The sequence below is a fragment of the Meriones unguiculatus genome, chromosome 2 (genome assembly GCF_030254825.1).
Source record: "Meriones unguiculatus strain TT.TT164.6M chromosome 2, Bangor_MerUng_6.1, whole genome shotgun sequence".
Taxonomy (NCBI): domain Eukaryota; kingdom Metazoa; phylum Chordata; class Mammalia; order Rodentia; family Muridae; genus Meriones; species Meriones unguiculatus.
In genome coordinates this window covers 13,854,006-13,870,752 of record NC_083350.1, presented here as the reverse complement: position 1 = coordinate 13,870,752, position 16,747 = coordinate 13,854,006, and the positions used below count along the sequence as shown (strand labels likewise).

Below are 16,747 nucleotides of genomic sequence, written 5' to 3'. Positions count from 1 at the left end.
GCCTGCAGGAATTCTCTAAAACAGTACGGAGTGTTTGCAGCACTGGAAGACCAAGCTAGAGTTTCGGTGCTAGGGCTGTCTTTTGATGGGTGGCCAGATTTGAGGCAAGGTAGTGGCGATTCTCTCGCGCGCCACTGTTGGGCGTCCCTCGCAGCTCAGGAGTTGGAGATAAGTAAACTTTTTTTTTTTTTTTTTTAAGCCTGAGGCAGGAGCCCCAGAAATGTCCAGCTGACATCTGGGCGATACAGCCCCAAATGGGGAGGTCAGGGAATCCTATCTGGGTCGCACAAAGGTAGGAAGCAAAGCTGATTCGGGTGTTTCGGCCTGTCGGTGTCATCTTGCCCTAGACAGCGCCTGCGGTACCTACCGGGAGGAGTCTCTCCTGCGTTTAGAAATGCCCCCACCGCTTACACTCTGTCTGTAGCCTCGGGGGCGGTACCTGGCAGCAGGGGGCGGAGCCAAGACCTCTCTGGACCCGCCCCTTGGTTGTTTGGGAGATCCGCCTTCATTTCTGGGGAGCGTCTGATTTGCCGGAGGCTGGGTATGCGGCGCTGCGTGCTTTAGCCCGAGAAAGTTTTGGGGTCCCTCACCCGAGCGTCCTGCAGGGCTTGTTCCCAGGGATTTGAGCGCCCTAAGGTGCTGCAAGCACCAACTTCCTGGTTTCTGCGAGGCGTCTTGGGGAACTCGTTGAAATTCCGGGAGCAATAGAGAAACTTCTGAACCTTCTCTGCTCACCGCCTCTGGGTTGGAAAGCAGTTGTCGAGTCGTTTAATTTCCTATCTTAATCGGACTCTGTGAAAAAATAGTGCACCGAGCGCCTGAGCCAAGCTCCGCAGCCGTGCTGCCCGGGGCCCGGTGTGCGCCTAAAAGCACCCTGCGGTTCCAGGCTAGCGCTCCCGTGTGAGCGGGTCCGGCCGGGCCGCAGAGGGCGTCTGGAGACCGGAGAAACGGCGGCCGCCCGGCCCGTCGCTTCGGCCGGGGCTGTCCCTTTAAATCCTGGAGGAGGCAAAGAGAAAAAAAGAAAAGAAAGAATAAAGACGCGGAGCCCCCCGGGCGCTGGGTGGCTCTGCCGGGTCCCCCGCGCCGCCCCCCACGCAGGAGCCTGACTCCCGCTCTGCGTCCGCGCGGGTCCCGGGCGACCCCGGGCAGCCCCGCCCACTCGCCAGCGACTGTCAAAATAGAAATTAGCGGAGCCGGGGGAGGGGGCGGGGGGGGAAGGCCGGGCCGCAGCAAGTGCACGTGCGGCGGGGCGGGGAGGGGGCGGTCGCGAGCGAGCCGGAGCGAGGCGACCGCACACATCCGGGCCCTTTCGCCCCGTGCGGTCCCCCGAGCCGCAGGCGCGGGCGCTGGGCGCGGGGCGCGGGGCTCGCCGGCCGCGGCGCGGGAGGCGGGGCGTGCGGAGGGCGGAGGCGCGGCCCCGGGAGGGAGGAGCTGCCCGCGCGCCCGCCGCTCGGCTGCACAGCCGCCCGAGCGGCCCCGCCACGAGACTCTTGACAGCGGCGCGGCCCGCGCGGCTCGGGAGCGCCGGGACCGACGGACGGCGGCGGCGAGGGAGGACGCGAGCGCTGCTGCCGGCGGCCGAGGGCGGGAGGCGCGCGGGGCTCGGCGGCGCGCGGAGGTGAGCGGCTCGGCGCGCGGGCTGTCAGGGGTCTGCTCGGCGCCTCGGCTGCCCGGGCGGGTCGGGAGGTCGCGGGGCTCGGAGAGGGTGACTGTGCCCCCCCGGGGGTGCCGCGAAGCCGCGGCAGGACCGTTGCTAGGAGGCGGGAGGTCCGCGCGTCCCGGGGTGCCGGGGCTGGGGGCAGGGGCGCGCTCCATCGCTGGGCAGGAGGCGGGGGGCTGCGGTGGCTATTCAGGGGCTCGGTGCGTGCGGCAGCCATGCAACCGAAGGAGGCGGGCGGAGGCAAAGAGGGAGAGGAGGAGGGAGGGGAGAGCCAGCGGAGAGTGAGCCAGCGAGCGGGCGCCGCGCCTCCTGGCTGGCACCGCGGCCTGGAGCGAAGTGGCGCGTGGGGCTCCGAGGGAACTTGGGCCGGCGTGTGCAGCCCCGGGCTCCTCGGCGCCTCCGGGCTCGGGCGGGGCGAGCCGACCCTCTCGGCAGCTACAGGTGGTTCCTGCCAGAAGTTTTGATTGTACTTCTGCCGGGAAGGCTGGAGTGCATTTGGGGCAGTGACAGTTTTCTGGTACTTGGGAACCCGCACCTCGCGCTGTCTTTTCTTGGACGTTACGAAAGGGGCTGGCAAAGGTGGAGGGGGATCCCGCAGGTCTCAGTGAGGCCCCAGGGTTGCTTGGCGGCCGGGACTCAAGTGGGATGCCCAGGGGAACATCTCGGCTGCGGCCACATGGGGAAGTTGAGGGAAATGGGGGCACGCACACCATTCCTCGGGGTCTTGATAAAGCGAAGCAGAGTCCACCCAGGAACCTGTCATCCTCGCTGGGCTTCTGAAGATCTTTTTTCTCCAGTGACGCACACGCGGTGGAGATCTCTTCCTAGCGACAGCCCGGGAAACCGCGTGCGCGTCTTTGCTCACCGTGTGCGCCCCTCTTGCTGGATTGACAGCGAATTGTCTCGGAACGCTGGGAGGCTTTGTTATTCGCGCTGTTGGTCTGCTTTCACCAGAAGCAGTCCCCAAGGTGCCTTTACCCTTCAAATCTGCGTAGCGGTGGAGACCAGCACTCACTCGAGCCTCAAGTCCACGGCTCAGGGCAGAAGCAGCAGAGGCGCACAGCATGTGCTAGCAATGTAAAGCTGGGGCTGGGGTTTCTGAAGCTTCTGGGACAGACAGGAGTGGACCCCGGGCGAGAAAAAAACACTTAAATGAGGATGTTCTGTGTCCAGCTTTGAGAGAGAAAGTCTGAGGTTCCGTGGATTGGCTCTGTTCCTTACTGGCCAGGTTGGCTCTTCAGGGCAGCAAGATATATAACCACCAGGGAAGATCCGGCTTGGGCTGAAAGGAACCGTTATTCCCAGAGAGGGTCTGATACCTGGTGTTGCAAGTAGGTACAAAACCACCGAGAGCTGGAAACACTCAGTCCTTCATTCTCCTGGCTCCTATTTTTCACTCGACATCCCCCTGCTACACCCACAAAGCTCATGAGCAGGGAAGGAGCTCTTTGCTTTACAGAAGGCCACAGGATTTGGGGAAAGAAATTGTAGGCATTAAGAGAACTCATTCCATAATGAGCAATCCCAACACCGAGGAAGGGAGGGACTTACCACAGTGGTAAGGGAGCATGGAAACTAGAAATGACATCAGCAGCTCAGGCCAGCTTGGACAGAATTCCCTGGGGCAAGGCCTCCTAGGCTTGGTGACAGAAACCCCACCCCTGCCCCTGAGCCCATTATGGGCTTATTATCTGGCACTTCCTAAATTCATACTTTCCATCCATCAAAGACATTCAGTTTCCTGTCCCCTGTCCTTGACCCAACAAAAATCAGGATTGCCACTGCGAAGTCCAGTGTGACATGGTCCCAACTTTTCCTGCCCCAAATCTCCCAGATTCCTTGGGCGACATAATGTGGCTTGATTAGCCAAGATAAGTGTACAATTTGCCATGCTGAAGCACCCACTTTCTGTAGGGTGCCAGAACTGTTTTCCTGGTAATTAGGTTTTACAGATATTTTTGAAAGGGAGCCCAATTTTGGATCAATTACACTTGGACACAAATTCAGTGCTGTTGTGGGTACCAAATGAGAGAGATGAGCAATTATCTGGGGGTGTTGGAATGAATGTTGTTATGAGTATTTGACATAGCTATTAAGCATCAATGAATGGGTTTTCAGTAAATGTTTTTTACTCTGTATTTTATTGAGTAAACAAGTGTCTTAATTAAAAAAGAGATTTGAGTTGGCCACTTATATTTTAGTCACTTTTTCCTTACCAGCGTATGTATGTGGTATGTGTGGGGTGGTTTGGGGGTGGAATGATAATGATTAAGAAGATTTTTTTTTTCAAACCTAAATATTCTAGGGCAAGGCTTAGCCTTTGGTCTCTAATGTTATAAATGGCCAGGCAGAACCTTACCAAGTCAAAATAAGACTGGGTGTGGTATGTGCCGATCTGTATTAGTCAGAAATTACCAGAAGGTATTTTCTCTGAACATTCTCTAGATTTCATTGCCCTCAAGGACATGCAGTATGAGGAATTCAAGGCTAACAGTGCCACAGTTTGTAATTTCTCAGCTCTCTTACACAGACAAGGATCAAGGTCCCCATTCCCATGCCTGGGACTCTGTAAGAAAAACAAAACAAGAAACAAGATCTGTAATCATAATAAGAAATAGAATCTTTTGCCAATGCCGTCCACTTCCATTGCATGCTAATCTCGTCAGCATGCCCAATAGCTACATAGATGGGGAAACTGAGGCATATTAAGAGTCTGCTAGTGTATTAGTCTACTGTTCAGCTTGGGCTTCCCAGAGGTGATCTGCTGCAAGAGACTCTCCAGCAATGCTTTGGCCCATTGCATTGCTCACGATGAAGTAACGGGGTGGGGGGTGGGGGGGTGGGGGGTGGGGGGTGGGGGTGGGGGTGAGGGTGGGGGTGGGGGTGGGGGTGGGGGCAGGTGGATGTTACAGTTACATTTGATTGGACGCCAGTCACCAGGCACCTTGTTCTCCCCCACCCCCCACCCCATGTTGGCTTATTGTCTTTCCTCCTCTAGAAGGCTATGGGAACTTGGGAACTGGGAACCGGCTGGCTGAGGCTGGGGCAGGGGTGTGAGATCTACATGTGTGCAGTCAGTCTATTTATAAAGTCCCTTTCTAGGGAAGAAGAGGCTCAGGGCTCTGGGAACCATCTCCAGTAGTGACTTCTCTCCAGGGTGACCATGTCCCACTGGAAAAAAAAAAAAAGCCTACCACCCACCCATGTCAGATTGATCCCTGATCTGGGGAAAAGAGCCCACAGGGTTTCACAGAGCCTTACTGCCTTGGGGATTTAAGCTCCAAGGACTCCCTAGAGCCAATATGTGCATCTTTTCTTGAGCCCTCACAGGACTGAAGTGCTGAACAGAGTGTAGTTGGCTTTTAAAAACAATGGCAGCAACTATTATCATGCAGGAGACATGGTCCTCTCTGACTCCAGACGCATTTCTGTGCGGTGTTGGAGGTCTGAGGCTGGCACTCCTTCCCCACCTGCCCCACCCCCTTCCCAGTGGGTCCCCTCTATAGCTTACTCTTTACACCAAACCCAAATCCTCTTTTGTCCTTGATCAATAGTACCTGTCAGGATGCTGCTTACAGCTTCATTCCTGAGACTCCAGACTTTCTGCCTGGGCTGGTGGTGGGAGGAAGGGAGGTGGGAAAGCCACCCTGCTGTATTTGAATAGACCTGCCTGCAGGAACCACCATAGGGCCGTAGGGGCTCACAGGAGGCTTCACTAGGTGGGAAGACTTAAGAAGACTTCCCACATAGAAAGGAGATGTAGTATAGGTCCTCAGGGACAGGTACATAAGTCATGTTTGCCAGGGCAGGGCTTTTGGATGGCTCTTCTCCATAGGCTGGGTGCCCAGTTCAAGGCTGTCTTCATAAACAGTATCATGGGCTGAGTCCAGTGAATAGGAATCAAATTGGCTTCTTTATGGACAGTGTGGCATGGAGAAAGGCATCTTGGGAGGGCAAGGATGTAGCAGCGGAGTGTGAATAAGGAGTGAGGTTGTCTGACTAGCATTTTGAGAGCCTTGAGGGCAACCTCATTGACTATGCACTACCATCAGGCATGCTAGAAGCAGCTGCCAGGCCAGTAGGCATACAAGGAGGTTCCTGCAAGGAGGCAGGGTGGACCTTGCATATCCTGTGGCCGCCAGGAGCTTGGTCTCTTCACCTCCCTACCCCCTGCACTTCACGCACCATTCCTGGTTTCTTGAAAGAGCTTCCCATTCTGGCTTGCTTTCCTTTCTGTCCAGAATGTCCTTCCCTGTGCATCTCCCAGCTGGCTTTACCTTGTCACAGCTGATTGATCATGTACAGTGCAAAGATAGTGTATTCTTCACCATACCCAGTGCTACTGTGCTGTGATTTTGGTCCTTTTCTTTACTGCTTGTCTTCCCCACTGGAGTCTTAGCTCCAGGAGGCCAGGGACCCTGTTTAAATGTTTGTCGTCCTTTCTTCCACAGCAGAGCTGTGCTGGCATGCTGAAGTAAGTAGTTGAGTGCCTGTTAGAGCTGTTGGGATGTGTGAAGAAAAGGCAGCCGGGATCTCCACACACTAGGTCTCTTCAGCCCAGAGACAGAAATAAAGCTTGTTATAGGTGTTCTGACATATAGCAGGAAGGGAACGTGGAATTCAAGAAGCATTCGTCATTGTCAAGGTTGGTGTAGCTTGGGTAGAGAAGTCTCTGTTGGTGGCAGGACTCGGCTCCTGCCCCCACCTCTCTCTCTCTGGTGAGCAAGAGTCCAAGCATAATGGCACCCTTGGAGAGTCAGAAGTTGTGTTTTTCCACCGGCACCATTCGTTGGCAGCATCTTCAGAACAGCTGTGGACAGTTGCTTGCCAGCATGGATACAGGGAGGGTTCCTCTCCAGGGCCAAGGGGCACACTCAGTCCCACAGGAGCAGGGGATTTCATTAATGCTTCACACCCTGTTGACTTACAAACCCCATGGAAACAGTGCTTACAAAAAACAACAACAGATTCACAAGGAACCCTAAGAAATGATTAACATCCCATTTACTGCTGCTTATTTTCTGGTTATCAAAGAACTAATAGTCATTATAGAAAATCTGGAAAATGCAGGAAAGTGCAACGTTAAACAAAACAGCTGCAGCACCCTAAGTTTGTTGCATTCCACTCCAGTCTTTTTCTATATCCACAGACACACATCTAGAACAAGTGCACACATAGAATGTGGTTATGATGGCTTCCCACCCCATGTCCCTCTAACCAGAAAAGTTGCTTTCTCCTGGAACCTAACACTGCCTTTCCCACCGTCAGTCGCTGATGCTGGAGGAGGAAGAAAGAGGCCACACTCTAAGAAGACCTTGGGTGGCTTTAGCTTCTGAACTTCCAGTAAAGAAAACTGTTGTAGCTTCCAGCACCCCAGCACACCGGGAAGGATTCTCATGCTCCCCTCTGTACCATCATGACAAGGACAAGGGGTCTTTGGTATTGCACACATACTTTAGAATGTTTGGAAACATTCACCAAGGATATATAGTTTCCTTTCAAGGACTGTACCATACCTCATTTGTCTGCTATAAAAGAGTTCTTTTTTTCCCCCAATACCCATTAGCTAATAGTTCTTTGACCTAAAACTAAGAAAGGCAGGAAGACTTTAAAAAGTCTGAACCTGTGTCATTCCATTAGTGTTTCAAGGTTTCGCTGGGGATGTTCGTTACCCCTTCAGGGGCTGGGGGCTGCTGCCTCCCTCACTGTGGCATGCATGGCTTGGAAACGTGGCTGACACGCATTTGATGAATGAGTAGAATACGGAATCCTTCCTGTGGGAGGGAAGACCCTGATAAAGGCCATGAAGGTCAAGGTCTCTTCAGAGTGTGCTTGCTTGGGAGGTCGGAGGAAGAGCAGAGAGGAGTGACGCAGGAAGGCTAACTTCTAACTGATATGACTTACTGCAATCGGTGCAGAGAGGTTTTAGTGAAATCTTGTGTCAAAGCCTGGAAGCACTCAGGGAAAGCTGAGGGCTCCAGGTGGGAGGAATGACAGGGTGCAGGGCGGAGCTTCAGGGTAGCAATGGACTCTTCTGATTGGTGCTTACCAGAGCCCAGAACTAGTCCCAGCAGAGAGTGAGTCCTTGGGTTTCTGAACACCTGAAACCCCGCCTCCCCTTTACCCCATTAACAGAAAAGGAGGTGGAGGCTGAGAAGTTAGCAGAGCCTTTGGAGGTGGCCAGTACTGAGTCCATTCGTGGTTTTGCCATTTTCTTGAGTCATGGTTGCATGTTATACAGTGGAGGGGTTACCTACACTGTATAATGGCAGAGAGAGAGAGAGAGAGAAAGAGAGAGATCATAGAATAGCCTAACAAAAAACTGAGGACCAGTGCAGGAAGCCACCTGACTTTTATCCTGTCTCAGTGGAAGGCATATGCTATGTACCTGAGCAGGGGTATTCCACTTTCATGGGCCTCAGTTTCCCCATCTGTCTGTGAGGTCAGATTATTTCCAAGAGCCATTTCTGCTCTAGTACCCTCTAGTTTCCAAGAGAAAGACATGGAGAGCCAGTTCAAGCACTGGAGATTATGAAGAGGGTGGGATGTAAGAGTAGGTCTGCAGTGGGGGCCACTTTGGGAGACCCATGTGGCCCTCTTTAGAGGCTGTCTGTTAGCTCTCTAAGAATGGACCGTGTCCAGTCAGTGAGGTAAGCTGTGACAGAGAGTGCTTTGGATTTGGGCAAGGGCGTTGCCATGTTAAAACTGACATTTTCACTGTGATACAATTCTGAAGCTTCCTTCTGTCCCCGGTCATCCCAGAGGGCCCTGAACAACGACCATCAAAAGATGGGAGTGGCCTGGCAGGAAATATTAGCACACAAAAAAGGGAACTTTTTCAGCTCTGTCATGAATGGGCACCGGGCCTGTCCAGAGAGGATGTGGAAGAGGGAGGGCTCTGGTGGGCGTGTTTGGAGGGAAGGGTGCGACCAGTGTATTTTCAGCTTCTGAAGTCAGAGCCACTGCTCTTCCTGTGTTCTGGAGGGGGGCACTTGGCATTTGACCTCCTGCCATACCCATCCAGAAGGGAGAAGAAGCTCTTTCTCTCTCTCTCTCTCTCTCAAGAGCTCTGCCTTCTTCTTAAACATGCTATCACCTAGCTTGGGATTCCCTGAGGGACCCCCATCTCCCAGGCAGAAAAGAGGCCCAAGCAAGCTGGTCCAAATGAGGAAACTGAGGTGCAGAAGGACTGCATCCCTCTTGAAATCTACTCCAGCAGGCAGCTGATGATGGATGCCAGAACCCATGCCAGTCTCCTGCGTCCCCTGAAGCATGGGCTTGTGGAGTTTTTGTCTTCCATGGTTCATGGGCAATTCCATGTGCTGCTCTGAACTACTTTCAAATAAGGATTTCTCCTCTGTGTTTTTCATAAACTACATTTTTTATTACTTTCTCTACATTGTTTGCTTTGCATTTTTAATTTAATTTTTTTCTGAATAGGTCAACACTTATATGGTTTAAGATTCAAAAGGTACAAAAGGGTATTTGATGTGAAACATCTTTCTCTTGCTGCTGTTAGTGTCCTTACCCAAGGCAGCTTCTATTCGTGCTTTCTTCAGTTTAAAGACATCTAGTACAGACACAAGAAAACATGGATGTGTGTTTTTAATGTTTTCAACCAACTATAAACAGATCAGACCATAGTATTTCATTTTCCACTTTCATGTCAATATATCTCTGAGATACCCCCCTTTTTATTACATTTTAAATTTTATTATTTTTTTCTCTTTCAGACAGGGTCTCCCTATTTAGCTCTGTGTGGACTAAAACTCAATATTTAAACCAGGCTGGCCTTAAATTCATAGGTGTGGTGTGGTGGTGGTGGTGGTGGTGGTGGTGTGTGTGTAGAGAGAGAGAAAAAAAGAGAGAGAAAGAAAGATATTGAGGGAGAGAATATATAGTATCAGAGGAAAATATTGAGAAGTCAATTCCTTCCTTCCATCATGTAGGTCTCAGGAGTCAAACTCGGACTGTAAGGATTAGAGGCAAAAGCATTCAGCCACTGAACCATCTTTACAGCCCATCTTGGGGATATTGTAAAATCTGAGTGATTATTTGACTGCTCCTAATACATGGCTATTTTTGTTTCCAGTCTTCTGTTGATACACTATCCAGAGATGTTTTTAATGAAAACATCTCTATTTTTCTATATCCGAAGAACTTTTCAGCTCTGGGAAGAGTAAGTTTGTTATCACTGTGTGCAAGATATTTCAGAGGATAAGATTTCTTAATTCCTTAAGGATTAAGAGTAGAGTGAGGGGCTGGGGGGGTGGCTTAGTTGTTTTCTAACATGCTTGTCAGGTAAGCATAAGGGGTCGATTTTGGACCCCAGCACTGCATGGTGGCACCCATATGCAACCCCAGAACCAAGGAGAAGACAGGAGGATGAGTAGGAGGGCTTGCTGGCCAGCTTGTCTAACCAATCAGTGAGCTCCAGGATCAGTGAGAGACCCTGCCTCAAAGGACATGACGGTGAGAGGTAGAAGAGGTCGGCTTCTGGTCTCCACATATTACACATCACACACTACACCAAGTCCACACACTTCACAAACACATACACACACACCACATACACACACACAGCTGAATGAACTTTGGGCCAGACTTCCTGGAAAATAAATGTAGTCAAACTTTATGTATTCAGCTTATGCTTCTTGAGGTCCAACTGCATGAGAGGAAATGGTGGGGTACAAGAGAGGAAAGGACTTGAAGATAGCACCCACAGTCTGGTGCTATGTACTGACAGACTGGAGCAGTCTTGCCTGCATGCTGGGGAAAAGTTGTCTAATGTGTCATTGGCTACAGCCCTGGTGAAGGAAAATAGGAGCCCCGGGTTGTGTTCTGGAACCCAGGGATGAGAGGTGCTCTTGGGGCATTAGAAAAGTATCCAGGCCAATTGAGCAAAGTGTTTTCTAAACACCACTCCTGCTATCTGCCCCTGGTCCTCTCGGCTACCTTTTGTAGTCCTCTGTAGGGCAGATTTTTAGACTCTGTGTCCTATTGGCTTTAGAGCCTTTGGAACTCTTCTGTATCCCAAGGAATCAGGGCTGGCTACAGAGTCTGAGGAGCAAGAGTGTTACTTGGGTCATTACTTGGGTCATTCCCGTCACATCGAGTGGGCAGTCATGGCAGAGTGAGGAGAGACTGGGCTCATTTCATGGAAGAAGGCAGGCAGGCTTTTTTTTTTTTTTTTTAATCTGACCTGAAGTCTGGGGCTCACCTGTGTGTGTCAGCAGCTCCCTCATCCTTTTTCAAGTTTAGGGTGATCTGCTTTACATTAATGCTGGCCTGAATTTGGGCAGCCTGCTCTCTGAAACAGCCCCAGGCTGTGAGGACAGACCCTCATAGATGAGCCAAAGTTGCCAAAGAGTTACAGATAGGTCCTGAGAGGAGAGCACTGCACTTGAATAATCTTCACTTTGTTCATTTGTTTGTTCTTAGGGAAGGAAACAGTAACCTGGTGTAGAACCAAAGTTTATTTGGGCTTCTATGGTATTTTTGGTCTTGGGCTTAGTTCTTCAGGACACAAGGGAAATCCAAGAAATAGTTTTATATTCAAGGAGTCAGAGATCTCTTCGGAAGATGCTGCTGTATACAGCACATTTTTGATTTTTATGCTGGTGACTACATGATGCAGTGTGGGCTTTTGCTGGTAACTGCACAGTACAGTGTATCCTGGAAAGGCCCTACTGGTTTAAAGAAGGGGCAGTGGTGTCCCATGCATCTGGGTACTGTGAGACTTGACCTCTACAAGGGAGCTTAGAGGAGGAAAAGAAATGACACTATCAAGCAACAGCTGCGTTGTAAGCTTGTCCTGGTTGTGACATGGCCATTAATTTTCACAGTGACTTTCAATTCAGCATTATCATCCCCATTTAGCAAATGAAGAATTAAGACTTGGGATGTTTAGGTTAACTTGCTTGAGGTGGTGAGCCTGGCAGGAAGCAATTAGGGAAGTGACAGAGCTAGTTCCACAGCCCATATTTTATCTATTACGCTGACATGGAGTGTTGGGGTAGGAGAACAGCCCCGGGCAAGGGAGTAGTGGTGGGACCAACATGACGTCAGTGATGATGTGACCCCTTCAGAAGAAAAGTGTGTGGAATCAGGAGGAAACTCATCTATTTAGGGGATCAAATCTGTGGAAGTCATTGCAAAACTCAGTCATTGCCTGGCTGGACCCCCTTGTCTGGCTCATCGAATGCTGATATGCTTCAGGGGTATTATGTTTTGAACTTCACCCTTAAGTGATGAGGCCTTAGAAAGAGATAAGCCACTAGCTACCAAGAAGTAAAACTATGTATTTCAGTCCAGTTCCACACTGGGATGATTTTTAAAAGTCATCATCATCACCACCATCATCACCATCAACATTACTATCACCATCACCACCACCACCACCATCATCACCATCAACATTACTATCACCACCATCACTACCATGAACATTACCTCATCACGCTCATCACCCTCAACATTACTATTACCATCATCACCACCATCACCACCATCAACATTACCTCATCACCCTCATCACCCTCAACATTACTATCACAATCATCACCATCACATCACTACCAACACCATCATCATCAGTTATTGCTTTGTATGTAAACACTAGGAGACAACGTTCAGGAGTCATTTCTCACCTTCCACCCATGGGCTCCGGAGATCAAGCCTAGGCATCAGGATTGCATAGTAAGTGTTTTTACTCACTGAGGCAGCTTGCTAGCCTTGGGATGATTTTTGGTCATTGGCCAATATCTCTTTCATTTAGCATTTTGGGAAATTAGGTTTGGAATCATGTCAAGCACTGCTGTAGGAATGCAACTACCAGTACACAGAAAACTAGGTTGCTAAATTCAGGAGGTAAGACACCACAGAAGATTGTATGTGTTTTATGATTCTGCAGAGGGAAAATCCCATTTTCACTCTGAAATCCTATCACTGACGGAGGGTAAGAACTCCTCTCTTATTAGAGTCGTGCTTGCTGGTGTGGACCAGGAGGTGGGTGTTGTTGGGGAACAGAGGAAATGATTTGAGGGATAGTAACTCTTGCATATAGGTGATCAGGCTTTGGATATGCCATAGAGATTCAAGGACCCCACCCCAAAGTCGAAGTTTGCATATGCTCCCTTCAGTGGATTTATGTCTGTCTCAATGAGAGATTAGTGGGTGGAAGGTCTGCATCTCGCCTCATGAGGTTGTGTTCCTCTCAGGCTGCGTGTGTGTGTGTGTGTGTGTGTGTGTGTGTGTGTGTGTGTGTGTGTTGTGGTGTGTTGTTGGGTGTCTTCCTCTATCACTATCTCTCCCCTTTAATGTTTTGAAATAGGGTCTTTTCTAGAACATGCAGCTGGCTGGTCACTGAGCCCTAGAGTTGTCTGTCCCCATCCAGCTAGTGCAGGGCTTCAAGCTTCCTGGCACTGCCCTTGGCTTTTATATGGGTGCTGGAGGTGAGCTCCAAATCAGTTTTCACGCTTATGCAACAGCAATCACTTCCCTGACTGAGCTACACCCCTCCTCTCGTCTCAAGCTTCTTGTCTTGATTTTTTTTTTTTTCTTCAGGATGTCTATGGAGGATGATGGGGAATGCTTCGTTTGTTGGGTTTAGCTGCTACGGTGGTCTTGCTTTTGCAAAATGTATCCTAATTCAGATTTCAGCTACTGTCAAGAGCTCAGAAGTCTTTCTCACAAGCGGGCACAATAGGGGCAGTCCTTGGCACTCTCCTTGCCAGTTACTGGGGGAAAATTGTGTGCTTGCTTTTGTGTACCAGGGTCCTTAAATTTTTTTTAACTGCTTTGCCAGGGAATAGGGATGGAGAGAGAGGCACTAAAAGTAAATTATTTAATAAAGTAATATTTCCATTTATATTATAGAAACTGTTCATGCTCTGGTCTCCCTCTATAGCTTTGCCCTCAGCTCCGTGCTCCTTTAGGTCCTGATGCACCAGATTCGGCACCTTGCAGAGAGCCACCTATTTGCAGAAGTCATTAGAAGCCATTGTTTAACTAAAGGCTTTTCTTTCCCTTCCTCACAGTTTTCCAGCCCCTGCATTTGTAAAGACCTGACTCAGCAACATTCTATTTTGGGCATTTGTTACCTCTTCTTAGATTCTGGGCTGCAGCTCCCTTACTTTCTACTCTTTTCATCAGAAATGGCAATTGCCTAGATTTGGCTCCAGGTCTGAAGTGCTCTCACCACAAAAGGACAGGTCTTTGTAGGAGGTCTCTGCCCTATCATTGGCCAGGCTGCGTACTGAATTCTTTCTTGCCGAGTGAACAAACTAACATTTTCACCATAATAAATTGCTGCATTCCTTTGGGAAATAGTCATTTGCCAGGGTGGTAAAACACTTGAATAGAACACACACACACACACACACACACACACACACACACTGACATATATTTACACACAAACACATATTTACACACACTCTCATGTACATACACATGTTCTCTCTCTCCTCTTGGGTTGTAGGTGAGAAGCATCCAGGACAGTGTCTATCTGGAAGCCCGGAGCCCAGTAAGCATTACCGACTATGGCTAGCGTTATAATCCTCGTGCTCAGCAGGGAGAACCTTGAACCTCTTGCTTTCACTCTGCAGAACCAGGAAGGCCTCGTGTTTAGCTCAGTGACCCTTTCTGCTGGTTCCCATTCTCCATCCTTTACACACACAGCGCATTAAGAGTCTGTTCATTCTTGGGATGTGTGCAAAATTCCAATTCCTGTCAAGAGAATTTATGTGCGGTTTTAGAGGGGATAATCGACCAGTTAGTATGTGCGTGCTGATTTTATACACATACGCGGGGCCGTTTACAGCGCACATTATACCATCCTCAGTCTCTGCCAAGAATGCGTATTTCTTAGCCCCGTGCATTTGCATATTATGGGTTCATAATTCCAAATAGCTGTAAAGATCTCTCAGGAAAATGTAGTCACTGTACTCCGATGCTCTAAATCTCAATAGAGTAGTAGAACCTGGCTAATTTTTGCCCCTGCTAATGTTCCAGCCTTATAATTTTTACACTCTTACGCATACACACAAATCTTTGACTTTATCCTACTTCTAAGCAGAGATTTAATAGCTGGGAGCTGAGTTATGCTGCCTATTCCCCAGACTTCATTACCTTTCCAAAATATATCATACACACGGCACAATGTACTATGGCCTCATTATAGATGATTAAAAAGAAAAGATTTGTCAAAACAAATGAACCGACGGATCTGATCTTCCCCTGATGGGGTCCCTGGCTTCCCCTCCCCCACCTCTACCTTGACTCATCTTCCCAGTCTCTGGCTAAGCTGAGGTCTGCGATGACATAGAGAGTGCTTCAGAAATTGCTCTTGCAAGCTCGTATCACCAGAAAATTCAGCCACCCACCCCCAGCCCCTAATCAATTGTTGGAGCATTTGCCATTGGCAGTGTTTGATTTGACTAAACCAAATAGAGCAGCAAGAAAAGAAGCTTCTGGAACAGCCCCACCCCCACCACCAACTCCCCCAGGTTCAAGGTCCCTGGATTTAAAAAATGATCTTGTTTAAAAAATGATTTCTTTTTGAAGTTCAGGGGGAAAAGATTTGAAGCTCTAAGTCCACTCCACCCTATTTGGGGTTAGTGAGAATTGGAAAGCGAAGCCATGGAAGTTTTCAAGTGCAAAGGCCTTGGTAGAAATGCTGCCAAAACCACCGTGGGCTTGCTGGGCTGGAGTTAGCCAGAGCGGGAGAGCAGGCACCAGTGGCTTCATTGTGTGGTTAGCTCTGCCCAGCGATGTGATGCTGAATTTTAAAAGTGCATGCTGCAAGGAGCTCTCTGGAGACTAGTAACTGTCTTTGCAGGCATCTGAGAGGTTCTGGGCTACCCAAGGATGAGGGATATCATGGCAGCTGATGAAGCAGCAACCAGTCTTGATTCAGGAGCCTGAGGTTGCTGAATCCATACCTTTCAGTTCTGTCATTTGTTGTTTATTTTAATCAGGAGCATTTGCTTTAGGTGTGTGTGTGTGTGTGTGTGTGTGTGTATGAATATGTGATCTTTTTGTAGGTATCCTAACCAAAACTGTGCTTTGATTGAAAGCTTAGTGAGAGAAGAATCAAATGAAAGCTTCACATTAAAGATATATGCACTTTTTTTTGTCATAAACTTTCAGATCTGTAGTGCTGGGGATGGAACACAAAATCTATGCTAGCTAGGCAAATTTTACTGCAGAACCATACTCCCAGGTTCACAGATTGCTTCCCCGTTTTTATTTCCCCCCTTTCTCCTCCTCTTCCTTTTCTCTTTAAAAATTAATAACTCATATGTTTGGGTGTTTTGCCTGCAGATGTATCCATGTGCCACATGTGTGCCTGGTGCCCAGGGAGGCCACAAAAATCTTTTGATCAGTGGATTGGAGTTAGACAGTTGTAGGCCAATATGGGGATGCTCAGAATTGAACCCCGGTCCTCTGCAAGAAAAGCCAGTGGTCTTAACCACTGAGCTATCTCCTAGCCCCTCCCTTTCTTTCCTCTCCCCCGCCTTTGCTTTTCCTTCCTTTATATTTTTTGAGACAAGGTTTTACTATGTAGCCCAATGTGTCTTGCATTTAGAAGCATCCTGCCTCAGGCTCCCAAGAGCTGGGATTTTAGGCATGTACAGCCATGTTTTAGAAGCTTTACTAATGTATATATGATAGGATTCGTTGTGTTTTAGGTATACAACTCACAGACTAACTTTGCATTAATGAGAGAGGAATTAGGGAATAGCAAAGAGCACAAGGGAAGCTGGGAAGGAACACTTCTGTTTCTGGCCCCTGGAGGTGCGCCTCCTCTTTCTCTTGCCTGCAGGGGGAGCCACATCATCAGAATGTATGACGGGATATTCAGGTTGTTCCCTTTTGGTCCCACGTGACAGGTGGAACTCTTCTGTGCTTAGACAGCAATAGAGTCCTTGAGTTCTTCCTTGAGTCATTATCAGTTCACAGATGCCGAAATATTGTCACATCAGAAGCATATTCATTAGCACATGTGGCCCAAACCATTTTCTGTTCTCACTCCCAGTCTTCAGGAGCCATTCTGGGCTCATCTTAGCCAAGTCTCCATTATCT

The 16,747-nt window shown here is 49.3% G+C and overlaps 1 protein-coding gene across 1 annotated transcript in view; it reads left to right on the top strand.

Moving 5' to 3' along the window:
* Positions 1-1,403: 1,403 nt before the first annotated feature.
* Zbtb7c (zinc finger and BTB domain containing 7C) overlaps positions 1,404-16,747 on the top strand; it is a 317,429-nt gene continuing 302,085 nt past the window's right edge. The window contains exon 1 of the mRNA XM_060377033.1: positions 1,404-1,618. The gene's annotated coding sequence lies outside the window, so the exon portion shown is untranslated. The remainder of the gene's footprint in view (positions 1,619-16,747) is intronic.